The 16,190-nt window shown below is 38.8% G+C and overlaps 1 protein-coding gene across 4 annotated transcripts in view; it reads left to right on the top strand.

The window, feature by feature from the left end:
• The window catches only part of LOC122400650 (dystroglycan-like), a 97,281-nt gene that overhangs the window by 24,555 nt on the left and 56,536 nt on the right, over positions 1–16,190 (top strand). The window contains exon 2 of one of the 4 annotated variants that reach the window (XM_043402196.1): positions 4,115–4,176. The exons of the other annotated variants lie outside the window; for them this stretch is intronic. The gene's annotated coding sequence lies outside the window, so the exon portion shown is untranslated. The remainder of the gene's footprint in view (positions 1–4,114; positions 4,177–16,190) is intronic. 4 annotated transcript variants of the gene reach the window in all.

Here is a 16,190-nt window from a genome sequence, read left to right as displayed (position 1 = left end):
TGTCTTTCAATCATCGATTCATTTTTGCTCATTTATTATTAACAATAAATCCAATATAGAGTCTCCCACGAAGCGGGATCTATGCAGGTGATTCAGTATTGGAATCGTACAACTCTTTTAGTAGCCTAACCCATACCTCGATTCTGCGGCTGTATTTCGATCATTTTTTCCTCGACTTTCGACGTTTATATTAATAAATGTGAACAGAATCTCGTTCGATTTTGACCAGAGCGCACTGCATTGGACCTTCCTCTTTCGAATGAGACCTCATTCGACCGAAAAGCTGCTCATATAAGGACAAAATTTCTTGTTTCGAGAACCCATATTTCGGGCCGAATTGTGTCGGTATACCGCACGCTGCATTGCTCGTGCCTACCTCCTTCGGTGTCTTTCAATCGTCGATTCATTTTTGCTCATTTATTATTTACAGTAAATCCAACACATACTCTCCCACGAAGCGTGTATATAAATGAAGAAGACTTTCGCGGCAATATTTTATTTTAATCAACATGCAACCCCACTCTAAAATCTTCCACAATAATGTTTCCAAAAAACTTGATTACTATGCATTCATTTGAAAATTTTACTGTACAAAATAAAGTAACATTTATTTTCGTGAATAATGTAGGGTATGAAATTGTAGACAATAATGTAGCGAAAGGCTGCAATACTTACTTTGAATATTCGCTCAAGTAGAGAGGTAACGCGTGCGCGCTCTAGCCGGATTGGAAACATTTGAAAACCTGGAAAGTATTGTCAGACTCCAAACTCGCAAAACTATTGGCCGATTCAAAACTTGATCGATTCCGAGATCCATATGGAATCGATAACTTTCTGTAGTAATTTGTGCTTGACGATTATTAAATATTAAATGTGGGTAATTATTTAGATTACGGACGGTAACACCGATTTCGGTGATTTTTGAATATGTTATAGAAATCAACATTTTGAACAACTTTTTCCTATACATATAACCGCCGCTCAGCCTTAGTTTCAGAGATTTCTCTTCAAAAAGATCGCTGCTACTACATACAATGAATTCTATCTATACGTAAGTACATGCTGTGGCAGCGTGTGTGTAAGCGTTCAATCGCCGATTGTTCATTGTTTCTATAGATGCATCGAGGCGGCCGACAATGGGTGTGCCTAAAACATCTAACCCTTATAAACCTAATTATTCTACCTAGTAACTAATATAATGGATTAGGTCTGGGTTAGATTTTCTTATACCGGCCGCCGTAAGGCGGTCGGCCACGTATTCATTTTCTATTTCAATTTTCTCTATTGATATTATCAGAAGTGGGAAACATTTCATTATTCGATCATTAAAATCATATTGTCGATGGAAGAAGAATTCAGCTAAATAGCCTACATAATGTATTTGGCGAGTTCCATACTTCGGAATATTCGAACCATTGACAGCAATACAGAACTAGATTTAGCTTCACACATTGTGCATTATTTCTTGTCACAAACAAGAGAAAAAATCGGCGATCGTGGACTGACGCATACAGAGTCACGGACATGTACATATAGACAAAATTCATTGCAGTAGCAGCAATCTTTTTGAAGAAAAATCTCGAAAAATAAGGCCAAGCGGTGGTTATATGTATAGGAAAAAGTTGTTCAAAATGTTGATTTTTACAACATATTCAAAAATCATCAAAATCGGTGAGACCTCCCCCTTGTCTAAATAATCCCAAAATTTGTTACAAATAATGTATATGTATCGAAATAATTATAAAACTAAAAGTCGTATAATCATCATTATCCGGGGGCTGATCACGCTCAAAATCTAATCAGACCTTGAAACGAGAACATAAAACTGAAATGTAAAGTTTCATTGAAATTCATTCAGCCATTTATATGTAATAGGAACAAAAAAAAAGTCTTTTTTTTTAATAGTCACAATATGATCAGGGGGTCCTAAAACGTGTATTTCCGCTAAAAAAAATTTCGACATTTTTTTACATTATGATACTTCATAAATTTCCTTATACCTTACATAGGTCGGAAAGTAAAAATGCTGGGGCAGTCGAGGCTTGGAATCGTATGCCGCTTATCGCGAGGTCGTGTTTCAGTTGTTTCTCTTTTACAAGAGCAAGAAGGAAAGGCTCACACTAGCGTTCTTTATTTCACTACGTTAGACGCTAAGGAAGTTCGCCGTCATTACTGTCGATTTCGATGTACTCAATTATGTCGAAATAAGAGATTTTGCCCTTATATGAGCAGCTTTTGGGTCGGATGAAGTCTCATTCGAAAGAGGAAGGTCCAATGCAGTGCGCTCTGGTCAAAATCGAACGAGATTCTGTTCACATTTATTAATATAAACGTCGAAAGTCGAGGAAAAAATGAACGAAATACAGCCGCAGAATCGAAGTATGGGTTAGGTTGTCAGCATCTGGCTTTCTCGGGCGACGGGCCTATGTATCGAAGCTAACGCTTCACTTTGGTATGGTTTCACCTTCACAGCCCTCTTGATTAGGCGCCATCTCGTAGCGACTGCCTGAACTAAATTTGTCACGTGACTTGCTCTGCTATTACCCATGTAATGGCGGAACTCGCTTGTGGGAATGCAATTCCGAAATAAGAGATTTTGTCCTTATATGAGCAGCTTTTGGGTCGGATGACGTCTCATTCGAAAGAGGAAGGTCCAATGCAGCGCGCTCTGGTCAGTATTGGAATCGTACAACTCTTTTAGTAACCTAAAAAGACCTCGATTCTGTGGCTGTATTTCATTCATTTTTTTCTCGACTTTCGACGTTGATATTAATAAATATGAACACAATCTCGTTCGATTCTGACCAGAGCGCACTGCATTGGACCTTCCTCTTTCGAATGAGACCTCATTCGACCCAAAAGCTGCTCATATAAGGGCAAAATCTCTTATTTCGAAACCCCCTATTTCGGGCCAAATTGTGTCGGTTTACAGCGCGCTGCATTACCCGTGCCTACCCCCTTAAGCCACGTTTCCACGTATACATCGTAAAGCACAGACCACAAACGAGCAACAAATTTCAAACAACGATTAAAAGATCAGCAACTTTTCATCCATTACCCTTTCAGTAAAAATTAGAGCTCAAATTACACAATGCAATATTTCACAGTATAAACGAGTAAAACTATTTACAGGTATCACTTCCTGTGTTATTTGCAATTTACCAATATAAGGAAAGGCGTGTATTTTGCAATGTAAAATTTCAAAATATCCTCAATTTTGTCCACTCTGATCGAAGAGTTAAAATGTGCTTGCATAATAAATAAGATATTTGTGTTTTCGATGAGCGAAAAAATTATTAAAATTAGTGGAAATATTAAAATCCACAGAGGTGCATTCAGAGACGGATGGAACCGTGTATCGACGAGTGTTCCTCGTGTGTGAGTGTGAGCGTGTGCAGTCGTGCGCACACCTGACTAGAATTCAAACGACGCGAGCCGGAAATCACACCTGTAAATTTTCAAGTGTTTATAGCTTGGCAACGAAGCCCCAGACAGAAAAATGGTGAAGGACTTTTCAATTTGTTCCAACACGATGAATTAATCGTGAAAAATATTCCACAACGAATTTTCTTATAAAATAATTAAATTCCAATTTTAATTACAATTTCATCTTAAGCGCTGTAACTATCATCCTTCTCGATAGCTCGTTCCTTCGTTTCCCATCGGGTGGCAGTATCGCTGTCTAGTTTATCGCGAATCGTTAGCTTCTTGGAACTTCTTCGAAAGCACAGGGATTATCGCTTCGTTAGGTTCGTCGTTGTTCGTGAAACTCGAACGTTGAAACGATGCTCGGGGCGAGAAATTGGGAAGAAAGGGATTACCACTTTTTGGATATTTTGTGGAAAGTTCTCTAACAAGTGGAACGCGGAAGTTGAGTTGCCTCAAGAATAGCACTCGATGTTCCCTCAATCCGAGGGAAAGACTTTTCGACAATGGCCGCCATGTCGCGGGACGAAACGTCGAATGCTTCTATTTAGAACGACTCAACGTCACACCTTCCACTTTGGAGACTTTCTCGACTGTATCGAAACCCTCCCTTTTAATAATACCGATTCTTTTTATTTTCTTCCTCAATTTATTTCACTGTTCTTACAAATGCTACTCTTTGTTGCAGGTAACGCTTTCCCAGTTCTGATATTCTCTGGCATTCGAATTCGTGGACTTAAAACAGTTCAGGTAACAATTTTAAAATTTGAAGAACGTCTAAAGTTATAAGCACTTTAGTATAGCGCACAGAGCAGGATTATAACCTGATTCAGTTATCAGACTCACCCAGTATATTAATAATAACGGGAAATAGGGGGAACTTTTACATTTTGATTTCTTATCAGTCATTTTTCTCTCCATCGTGCATTTATCAAGAAAAGAATAATAAGTACGTAAACATGATTAGGTCGTAAGATCATTCATAACGCTAATTACATCTAAACCGTAACATTATCTTGTAGCCTCTTTTTACTTATTACTGGCGCAATTTAGACGTGGTTATTATCTTTATTACACGCCTATTATGAATTCGCACTGCGTGCTTCAGACGGCAATGCAAACGCACGCAGTTGCAGCGCGACGAAGAATTAATATTTACATAGCGAAAATAAATTTTACAGCGAGACTACTCGTATAATAAAACGATAACTTTTACAGTTTTACGGGTGGGGTAAAAAGTAATACAAATATCGATGATAGACATTGAAGAAACAATTTTCCAAAAATTTCTTTTCATGAAATTTTAAGCGAATTTTGATGAAGTCGTCGACCATTGTGAAAGCTGAGTCTTTGAATACTTATTTTTAAGGCTATTTAATCTTTTTATGGTAAGAATGTTTGAATTTTGTTCGTAGCGTTTGACCATTTGGCACACATTCGTTCCGGTTCTAATGACTCGGATAAATAAAAAATTTAATATCGATCTTAATGGCTTATGCCACGATTCCCCTTGAACTCGTGGAACTCACGACTCTCGTCGTCAATAGTCACTCTCCGTTCTCTCTCGACCGCGAGAACACAGACCACAGCGGTTGACTCTGGATAAAGCGGGGGCGGCGGAGTCGTTTCAAGGGGGGAAGGGGGACAGGGGGACGGGGGAGGGGGAGAAATAATGCAAACGTTGATTCACGGGAAAACAAAGGAGCCGCTTTGTGCGCGTCGAACACGGTGAATGGACTTCGCGTTCGAGAAGTTATGAATGAGCTTAGAAACCGAGTGCGTGCGCATATGCACTCCGCCGGTGCATGTGCGCACGTGCATTGACGCGCGCGTCGTTCTCTGCGCTTGCGTAAATGCCCGCGGAACTCGTTCGATTATAATAGACAGAGCAATTCTCGTCAGTTTTGAAATATAATCCCTGTAAACGTCGCGGTGGTTCCTTTCAGTTTCGTATAAAGCAGATGGTGATGTTTTCTTTGCGTACACACAATGCAGTTTTTGCTTTTATTGCTGCGTTCAATGTTTGCATACAGTGAAAAAATGGTACTTGTTATTCTTGAGAGAAAACGAAGACTAATTATGAATTGTACTCGGGTCGAGATTAACGCTGAGAGCGATTATATAAATGGCACTAAAATGATACTGGAAAAATGGCACCCAAAAATGGCACTTGTTAGTTTTGCAAAAAAGTATTTGTACTCGGGTCAAGATAGATGTAGCGAACGATAATAAAAATGGCACCAAAATGGTACCCAAAAATGGCACTAATATCTCTAAGAACTCGTTCGATTATCACGCACAAAGGGATGTTGCGTCCATTTTGAAATATAATCCCAGTTAACGACGCTTCGTGGTGGTCCTTTCGCCTCGGTTCACCGAAAACAGAAGGCGGTTCTTATTTTCCTTTATTCGGTGCATGTAGCGTGGCCCCAAAATGATACGACGTCGAGAGTCTCTCGTTTCGTCGATTTCTGGGGCAAGTTCGAAGCATCCGTGGAAGCGTTTATTAATCCAAAGGAGTTTCGCGGAAAGCGGAGTAATTGCGAACGAGACAGAGTAGTTTATCGGTTGATGACAGCATTCGTGTAATTACGGAGCAAAGCGTGAGATAATTTTTATCGTACGTGATAAGAAGGTACACGAAAATTCGTCCGGGAAGGATCGCGGCGCCTGGTTACGAAGCTTTATCTGGTCGACCGATTTGTTTAACCCAGTTTCGAATTTCGTGATGCTCGAAATAGGAAACTCTGCTTTTGATCGAGCTCCAGTCCTTCGAGTTTGACGCAAGTCAACAAATTTTGCAACTCGGAAGTCTTTTACAAATTAATGTTTGTTACAATCTTGCTTTTATGTTTCTTTCCCCTGAATCTCATTATCGCTCACTGTATTTATATTTTTCAATATTTTTCCACGTTTTGTAGTCGTTTATGATTTTTCTGAGGAGGATCAACTCCACCTCAATTTTTCATTTGATTATCGAACCAACGAATTTAAGGTCTCCATTGAATTAAAAAAATTCACTTAAGAACTCTAAAGCCACAATTAAATATATGGTTATGCAACTTCAGAACTGCATAAAGTTAAAAGGGATTAAAAATTCTACTGAAAGTTGGTCTTACCTCGAGAGGTCAATCAAGAATCGGTGAAAAAACGCATAGAAAATTGAATGAAGCGAAGATTGGAGTGGAAAAGAGGAGAAGAAAAAAGGGGGAAAAGAGCTCGCATAATTTCCGATGAAAAGGACCACTTTGTGCTCATTTAAAAATATTTTAACGATTCAAGTTGTGAAAAATTCCCTTCCAGGGGTCACTGACTCGCGCAGAAATACAGAAATTGCTCTAGCTCGTGCAAAAGGATCCAGGCGATTCCGACGTCGATCGAGCAATCTTGCCAGCTAGAGTCTCGCGAGCAACAAACCTGGCTGACATTTTGTTCTCATATCGTTATGGACGATAGAATACACGACGAATCGCAGTGATTCATAGTGACTCGGTTCGTTAAGAATTCGTCTGGCGGCGGCAGATCCATCTTGTCGGAAATTATTGATCCCCAGCGTTATCGGCAGTTTCGACGCGCACAACGTTGATGAAGAAATTCCTGAGCCGCTGACGTTCGGATCCCGACAGTAACTGACGACCGGCTCGATCCACGCTCGATCGCTGATGAAAATACCTAGACTCATTAACGTTATGGAGTTCGCGTTCTCTGCTCGCGTTATCAGCAATTGCTTCTCCTAATTAACGTGCCCCGGGTGTCTTCAAACATTTCATACCATTTTTCGAAAACTTCATTCGCGAAACAACGGTCGAACCACGCGGTCTGCTTGCATTTCAATTAAAACATACGATAAAAGAGATTTAGAAGTAGTTATTCTTAAAAGTTGTTGTTCCAATTATAGCGTGAGAAATAGAAATATTTAATAGTTCAATGGTTTGTTCTTACTGTATAGAATTTCTAATGGCAATAAAAGTTGGGGATTTATTGCTCTTTCAACTCTAAGTATGTCTTATCAAGGGATACTTCTTTGTCAGTGTTTAAAAGCAATTTTGAAAACACTGTGGATGAACAAAGCACTAGAATCTAACTAGAAAGAAGTATACTGCTTCTAAATGTATTAATTATCATATGGAAGAAATGTGAAAATATGTCTATAGCATGAAGAAGAAACTTAATGAGATTGAGGGAAATTAAGAAATGAGAAACGAGTTGGAAATAAGTAAATAGAAAAAATAACAAGTACAGAAATAGATGCTCATAGTCCATAAATGGAATGAATGAATATGCAGGGAAAACTATATGGGTAGATTAGAATTTTAAGCAAACGAAGAAAACAGATTAACATAATGACGGTAAAGTTTGCCTATCAACGGAAGTAGGTTATGATGTAAGCGATACAAGTTTCTTCTGTAGTTTATCTAACTGTGTCGCGTGTTATATTCCTCTGTTTCGTCGATATGCTAAAATTATTACCTACGTGTGTTTCCTTTTCTTACATATTTGTGTTAACATAGGTTGCTTAATTTATTTATAAGCTTAATTTATATCGACGTTTCGTTCGTGGTTTTCCAATTATATAAATTAACTCTGAATTTTACTACTCTTCTAGACTTATAAAATACAAGAATGCGAGTATAAAGAAACATTAACCTGCACAAAGAAATTATCAACAAAACTGACACTATCTTTCTATTATCATTTATTCATTGTCAAATAAATATTCGATTGAAGTGTTCCAGATTAAAGGCTTGAGCATCGCCTTTCGTTTATTGTACTTCGTGCACACAGCTTGCGTGAATGTGTGTGTGGTAGGATAAGATAAGTTACGTCGAATTCCAATGTGGTGGGTAGAACCGGCTTCATTACCGATTGAAATTCATATTTTGAATGTACAGAATGGTTCGGTGCATTTTTGGTAAATGTTCGAAAATGCTGTTTATTCGACGGTAACATTTCCTTGCGTTAATTATCTTAAGGCGGTGAATAGCTACGTCCTGACCTAGTTTCCGGAATCACCGCGTACAGGAACATAAAATTCGAGGCTGATTGGGTTAATGTTCACAGTTCCTACCGAAGTCTCGAAAGTGGTCTGAAATTATGTGGAAGCGCGGCGGAATCATCCTCGGGAACACGCGATCGCCAGCTCAATTGTGAACGTGAGAATTAATTGGCAAATCCCGTTTCTGCGGCCGATGAATCGAAGATGCACGCCGGCCGCATCTTCGTAAACAGGTTTTCTTTTAAAGCACGAGCTAGGTCGACGGCTTCTGTAATGCGAGACATCCACCGCGTAACCTATCGTCTAGCCCACCATCGTGGTTCTCGGTTTCACGTCAGAAAACGCCTTGGGAAGGGCGGTTTCTCGCATCAACTTCTTCGTGTTTGCCGGCTTAACAGCGATCCGATTCCCTGGAACACCGACACGAGAGCCAAATTTGGAAACCTGCTCGATAAATTATCCCCTTCTCATCCTGCACAGAGATTGAAACTTATAGAAAATATGATATTAATTGGAAATATCCGAGGAACAAATTATGAACAATATTTCTTTAACCCTTTCGAAACTGTTCGAACACATATGTCTCTGTCAAGTTTAAACGTAGATGATAACTTTCAATGTATTCAAATTTTTGTTTCTTTTTTACAAACATGTTTCCTTAGCTATTGCATGTGTTAATAGATGTGTATCATACCTGAATAAATTTTGTCATAATATTTATAAGACTAATAGCATCTTTAATAGTTAATAATTTTTAATACTTGATTTTCGTCTTATTTTGAGCTCTAGAATCACCCCCGTGAATTTTTTACTGTTTTATTATATTAAAACAAATAAATTCATCGCCTCAAATATTAGAATATTTTAATATATAGAGGGTGTTCGGCCACCCCTGGGAAAAATTTTAATGGGAGATTCTAGAGGCCAAAATAAGACGAAAATCGAGAATACCAATTTCTTGATTGAAGCTTCGTTAGAAAGTTATTAACAAAATTATTGTTGAAAATTATTAACAAAATTTGTCCACCTATACGAATTTTTTTCTTGAAAGTGCGTAAGATTTCGAGGGTATGTCTAATCACCAAAAGTGATTATAATTGACCCCTGCAACAGAAAATAATTTTTCCAGAACGATTTGAAATTTTTTTTTTCCGTCGAAAAATTTCACACATTCTCGAATTTTTTTCTAAAAAGTGGGTAGGATTTCGGGGGTATGTCTATTCACAAAAAATGATTATAATTGACCTCCGCAACCGAATATAATTTTTCCAGAATGATTTGAAATTCTTTTTTTTCGGCGAAAAATATAGGTTACCCCTTGTCGATTTTTCTTAAAAATTCGTTTTTGATTTTTAATAATTTTGTTTAACACCATACAGAAAAGTTGTCTAATACTTTTTTGTGGGTACCCATGAGCTCTACTTCAGAAAAAAGTTTCATTGAAATATATTCACTATCGTAGGAGTTATGGTCGTTTGAATATTGGACCATTTTTATGGGGTTTTTGTCATTTTACGGTGTTAAGGAACAACTTTTCGAATATTTTTGGAATTTCTATATATTCTTGATTAAAATATGTGTCGTTTGCATTTTTAAACATTAAAATCCTCCAATCCATTCAGAAGTTATGATGTTTTGAAGATATGCGTGAAATTTCAGGGAACCATTTCAGATCTCAGATTATATTTTCGGTAATGAATTTTTTTCTCGAAAACGCGAAGGATTTCGGGAGTATGTCTATTGATAAAAAATGATTATAATTGACCCCTGCAACTAAAAATAATTTTTTTAGGACGATTTGAAATGTTTTAATTTTGTCGAAAAATTTATCCACTTATTGAATTTTTTCTCGAAACTGGTTAGGATTTCGAGGGTATGTCTATTCACCAACAATGATTGGAATTGACCCTTGCAGTTAAAAATATTTTTTCCAGAACGATTTGAAATTTTTTTTTTCACCAAAACATTTTCTAGTCTGTATGGTACTTTAAACGTTATTAACTTTTTAACGAAGCCTCAATCAACAAATTGGTACTCTTGATTTTCGTCTTATTTTGGCCTCTAGAATCTCCCATTCAAAGTTGTATATTATTTTATATTCCATATTATTCCATATTTCATATTTTATTTTATTTTCTTTAAGTAAAATCCATCTCGAATGAATTAAACAATTTTATATATTTTTACCATCGTGACGTGACAACTGTCAAGACAAATACTGTGATTTTGAAACGACCTCGAGAACAGGAAGTCAAGAATATAACACTTAATCCAAAGACACTTAATGTTGATAATATAATTTAATAAATTTCAAAAAGTGACGATCGACAAAACGAAACGTTTCCTCTAATTTCAATGTATACCTCGGCACGTAAACCGATGAAACTTTGCGTACGTTCGGGGCAGAAACGTTCGCTGCATTACAACGTGTTCGTGTTTGTTTTTTAAAAAAAGTCCACGTATGGTTTTACCCCGCGAACCCTGGCAGTAATTGCGTCGTCTGCTCCGTGGGCCCGCTTTCGTAAAAGTTTCACCGGTTTCCTTGTTCGCGCGGATGCGAGACTGTAACCTGCAGTCGCATCATATATGGCTCTGTTCTTGAAACGCGAACGATCGTCCCACTTTTGCGCCGTTCTCCATTCGAGCGCGCGAGTCTATCGGTCCGGAGAACGCGTTGTCCCGCTTTTGTTTATCGCGGTTATCAACGACTTTGAGACCGACGAACCTTTGGAAAAAAGACTCTGTTCAACCCTTATACGCTGATGTAAAGAAATAAACGTGGAAAAACAGAAAAATTAGTATTACAATATTTAGAACCGAGTCCCTATGAACGTACTTTTAAATAAACTGCAAGAGTTCGTGAGTCAATACAATTTTTGAGTAGTATTTTTACTCAACGAGGAATTCTTTTTTATCAATGTCATCGTGACTTTGCACCTAAAATATTCGAGGAAATAAAGAAATTATCTCTTCAAAAGGTTATCTCTCGAATGACTGTCAAAGAAAATAAATTTCTTTTTATTTCAGTACACCAAAAGCGACAACCTACATACGCTACTGTGTGGAATTTCTCTCGAACGTCTCTTTTGTTTCTCACTGTATCTTCGTGTACGCATACTTTTAGAGACTCCGGTAGAAAAACTATTCCTTTTAGCGTTCCTAATTGAAATTCCACCTTCTTAGGCGAAGCACGGAAATAAATAGCCCCGTTATCGACGCGCGGCAACCGTTGTCCAGCTTTTTCTCAACTCTGACACCGACGAGACCGAGGTAACCCGTTACCTGCTCGAGACGTGATTATGCAACGCGTGCACGGACGCGGCGGAGAAATTTGTGCTGTAAATCGGTCTCCAACGAGGATTGCATTCTCGAGATGAACCGAGCCACTGAAACTGTCCTTTTTCTAACGACACGTTCAACGGAAGAAATTTCTGGAATGTGTCTAGAGACACTGTTGGTCCAAAAGACGGACATTGTACTCGGAGATAACAGTATCTCGGGTCAGGTCTTAACTCTCTTCGAGTAACGTAAGGTAAATGGAAACAGCATTGCCAATATTAACCCTTAAAAGGTCGGTGATTTTTTCGTAATAAACATTTACAAGATAAAAATACGTATTTAAATTAACTATTAAGAAATGCACCATATTTCAATAACTCAATTTGCTTTAAAAACTTACAATTAGTGAGGTTATCTTACTTTTGTCATATTTTAGATATTAAATTATTATTAATCCTTCAATGTTGTCGTATACATATAGTAATGATTCTTAAAATGAACATCGACATCAGAAGATGTTTTTCATTGGGCTCTAAGGAAGATGGAAGGAATAAAAGTGTTCAATTTACAAATCACACCTGGGGCTCATTTTAAGAATCACTAATATACACCAGCATAGCACTTTTACTTACTAGGTTTATTATTATAAATTCATTATTATCAATTTTCACTGAAAGATAAATATTTGTTATTCTATACTCGATATAAAAATATAAAGAATAGCTTGGACCCAGGGTAAACTTGAAATACTTCCAAACATTTAAGAGGTACATTCTATTTAAATGAACACATCAGTTAAGAGGTTGGCGCGTATATTTAAAATTTCGCGAGTCGCGCCACCAAGGATACGAATGTTGAAGAATTTATCAGGTCATGTCCAGAGGATGCAATCATCGTCCAAGCCCGTTCTACATCCCGTATCTCGTACACGTGTCACGTACTACATACTTTGCATACGCTGTACTCCACACGGGAAATTTTCCATCTCGCAGTACAATAAGTGCATTCTTTCCTTTCCGCTCGCGTGCTGGTCTCGCTGGAGTGGCGGAGCAAGATCAACTCGAGATGAAAATACTCGCGTTGGAAATTGCGCGGGGCTCTACCGTAATACAGTCTCTGGGCGTTCGTTCCACGGGATGATTCGATCGCGATTACGCTCGCTGAAAGGTTTTCTTCGTCGCGCGCAATCGAGGAACACTCTTCCTCATTAATGCAGCTTTTTCACCCCCCTAACGGCAGGGATCGTTCATCGCTTCGTTACTTCAAATTGTGGAAAATCGTCCGATCCGTTCTTTCACTCTAATCGTTACTCGCCCCACCTCGGTATAATGCTCCACTTCCAGTTCTAGGAATAACGCGTGCTGCTCGAAAATGGCACTTATACCTGTTGCTAGACAAATCAGTCAATTAGGAAAAGCAATATCAATTCTGTGAATCGTACTAAAAATGGCACACATGAAATTCGAAAAATTGTTCTGCTAAGAAACTACTAAACTCGACGTCCCCAAAAACGGTACCAGTTAACATCTTGACCCTCTAATATGAGCTTGTAAATAGCCTAGTTTGGCACCATACAAGTTGAGGATTAGTTAATCAGTTAATTAGGAAAAGCAATATCAATTCTGTGAATCGTAGTAAAAATGGCATAGATGAAGTTCTAAAAATTGTTCTACTAAAGAACTATTGAACTTGACGTCCCCAAAAATGGTACCAGTGAACATCTTGACTCTCTAACATGAGCTTGTAAATAGCCTAGTTTGGCACCATACAAGTTGAGGATTAGTTAATCAGTTATTTAGGAAAAGCAATATCAATTCTGTGAATCGTACTAAAAATGGCACAGATGAAGTTCTAACAATTGTTCCATTAAAGAACTATTGAACTTGACGTCCCCAACAATGGTACCAGTTATCTTTATCCTCTAATATGAGTTTGTGAGTAGCCTAGTTTGGTACTATAGAAGTTGAGACGAATTAAAGAAGGGTTCGAAAATAAAAACAAATGACCCACTCGTTTTGCTTTAAGTTAAATCCTGATAGTCTTCCAAGGCGCGTTACCACGCGAACGGACTCCAGCTGGTGCAAACGGGAAGACGTAGCACCCCGTCATCCGCTATTAAAGCGTTAGGATCGCTAACTAAATCAACACAGGTATCACCATGCCATTAGCCAGACTTTGCTTAATTTCGTTCTGGAACGACATCGACGTTGATCGAATCGCGCGGCTGCTTAAAAATGGTCCGCGTACCCTTTTCACTTCCACTCGGGTCTCGTTCGAGCGGAATAAATCAAACGGACCTCGTCCATTACGGTTTTGAATCCTTCATCCGTCAACCGCGTGTTTCAGGTCGTAGCTCGGCTCGCGGCAATCTGTCCGCGCAATTGAAAGAGATTCGTCACGCGAGAATGGAGGTAACAAGAGTTGCTCGCGGGAAACGGACGAGAGTGGATTACTGGCGAACGACGATGTTTCTCCAACCGCGGATCGGCGAACCGACGAATCGAAATGGAAGTCGTCTCTGACAAGCGACGATAAGCGTCGTCACAGTTTGACGCGATAACGTCCACGTGTCATTAGATGTCGCTTTTGTACTTGCAAACGGAACGTCGAGAACCGTTACATTTCACTAAAGCCTCTACATATACAAAGAATCCATGTACTATTGATTAGCCCAGGGATGAGCAAAATCCTTCTCTAAAAGTTTTGAGTAAAAATTCATTGATTCTTTATACTCGTAGAATAAAAACTAGAGCGTGAATAGGTGGTGAGTCGAGTACTTGCGAGAGAGGCACAGGTTGAGCGTAGCCCTCTACTGGGGAGCTCGAAACTATTGCTATGGTAGAGTTAAATATTTCACAATGAATGCAACTATTAACAACTAACAGAGTCTTACGTATTGATAAATTACAAATATTATATATAAATCGTTTTAATTTGTTTGATTCAAATAAAGTTGTTAATTCACAATGGGTTCTGCTTGCCAGTGCTGTGTACGTCCAGGGACTTGGAGTTTGACGACCACTGTTAGCCGTGAAATCTAATACCAGGGGCTGGTTAACCTAACCCTTCCTTCGATGCCGGTACGTCGTATTACACGGGAGGATTTAGGGTAAAACTAGTAGCCCGTGAATACTACGGTGTCACGGTTCGATGAGTTTTGTAATTAACGCTCAGGGTGGAATATCCAGATTTGGCGATCCTTTTTTCGTTTTCGCAACGTCGGTGGAAAGCATGCGTCACCGTTCGCCATTGTGACAGAACAGGGCCGCGTTTAAAGTTTCTCTCTTTCTACCTCTGTTATCTATCGAGAAATTTTCACCCCTTGAATACGAATACAATAATGATTTTTAAAACGAATACACGGTGATATCCTCCAATGGAGATCCCCCAAGTTGGAAAGAAGTGTTCAATTAACGAATCTGAGGATCATTTTAAGCATCATTACTGTACCAGTTTGATTTACGTTTACGGTGGCTGAAAATTGGCGTTTCATTAAAAATGTGTATCCATACGAGAATTTGCTCATGTACGATTGCGTTTGCCCCATTTTTCCGGACGTCGGTTACGTTTCTCTAATCGCGAATTGCTTGTACATCCTCGCGTTTCCAACGGGAACACGGAAACGCGCCGGCTGGTCTAATCGCGTTAGGGATAATTCAATTACCTTTCCGTTCCTGTACGCTTATGAACGTGCCGCGAATTAAGCCGTTCTTTCGTGGCTCGTTTCACGGGGAATCGAAAGATCTCTGAAGTGTTGCCGGTGCGCTGGGCTTCGCTGGTAATCACTGGTTCGAGAGCCTTTTGTCTTTAGGTCGGGGGTCCCTTGGCCGCGTCGATGCACTCGTAGAGCAAGTGCATTCACTTGGTCCCTTTGTCGCCGAATTCTCCGCGTGGTTAGGCGAAATTCGTACCCGTCCGCTTCCGGGCTCGCAAATTCTTGAACGGAGCTTGGTTACGTCGCGGCGGCGCGCTTGTTCGTAAATTTCGACGACGCTCGAGTGTTAATCGGCCCAACCGCACGCTGCCAAAATCCTGACAGAATTACAGACACTCGATCTCTCGTTCATTGTTCGATACTCTTTCGTTGTAGCTTGATCCTTCAAGACGCCTATTAGTACCAAAGTCAGGGAAAAATTAACACTTTGACTGGCCACGTTACCCACATTTGTAGGACTGATTGTACGTTTAAAAATAGGTCGATGAAAGAGAATAACATTTTTCTGTTTGAGGTTTTGTTTTTGAGATAATTTAATTTGCTCTGGTATGTTTGTCCACTGTTTCTATTTAGGCTAAGTACCTTATTTTACGCGTGCAGTATGAATTTTTACAGTCGGTTTTCTCGAAAACAATATCTCGAATGAAGAAATGGTACTCTTTTATTTTTACTTATTTTTGCACAGAATTTTTTTTGTTTGAAGAAATTAAATTTGGATAAGATCGATTTTCATTGACACGTAGAATATTAAAAAAAAAAAAAAAAATATAATTT

This window comes from Colletes gigas, unplaced genomic scaffold, assembly GCF_013123115.1.
Source record: "Colletes gigas isolate AHSC1104 unplaced genomic scaffold, ASM1312311v1 Colletes_gigas_Sc00019, whole genome shotgun sequence".
Classification (NCBI taxonomy): Eukaryota; Metazoa; Arthropoda; class Insecta; order Hymenoptera; family Colletidae; genus Colletes; species Colletes gigas.
The sequence above is the reverse complement of the archived record's forward strand: the minus strand, read 5'-3'. Positions and strand labels throughout refer to the sequence as shown.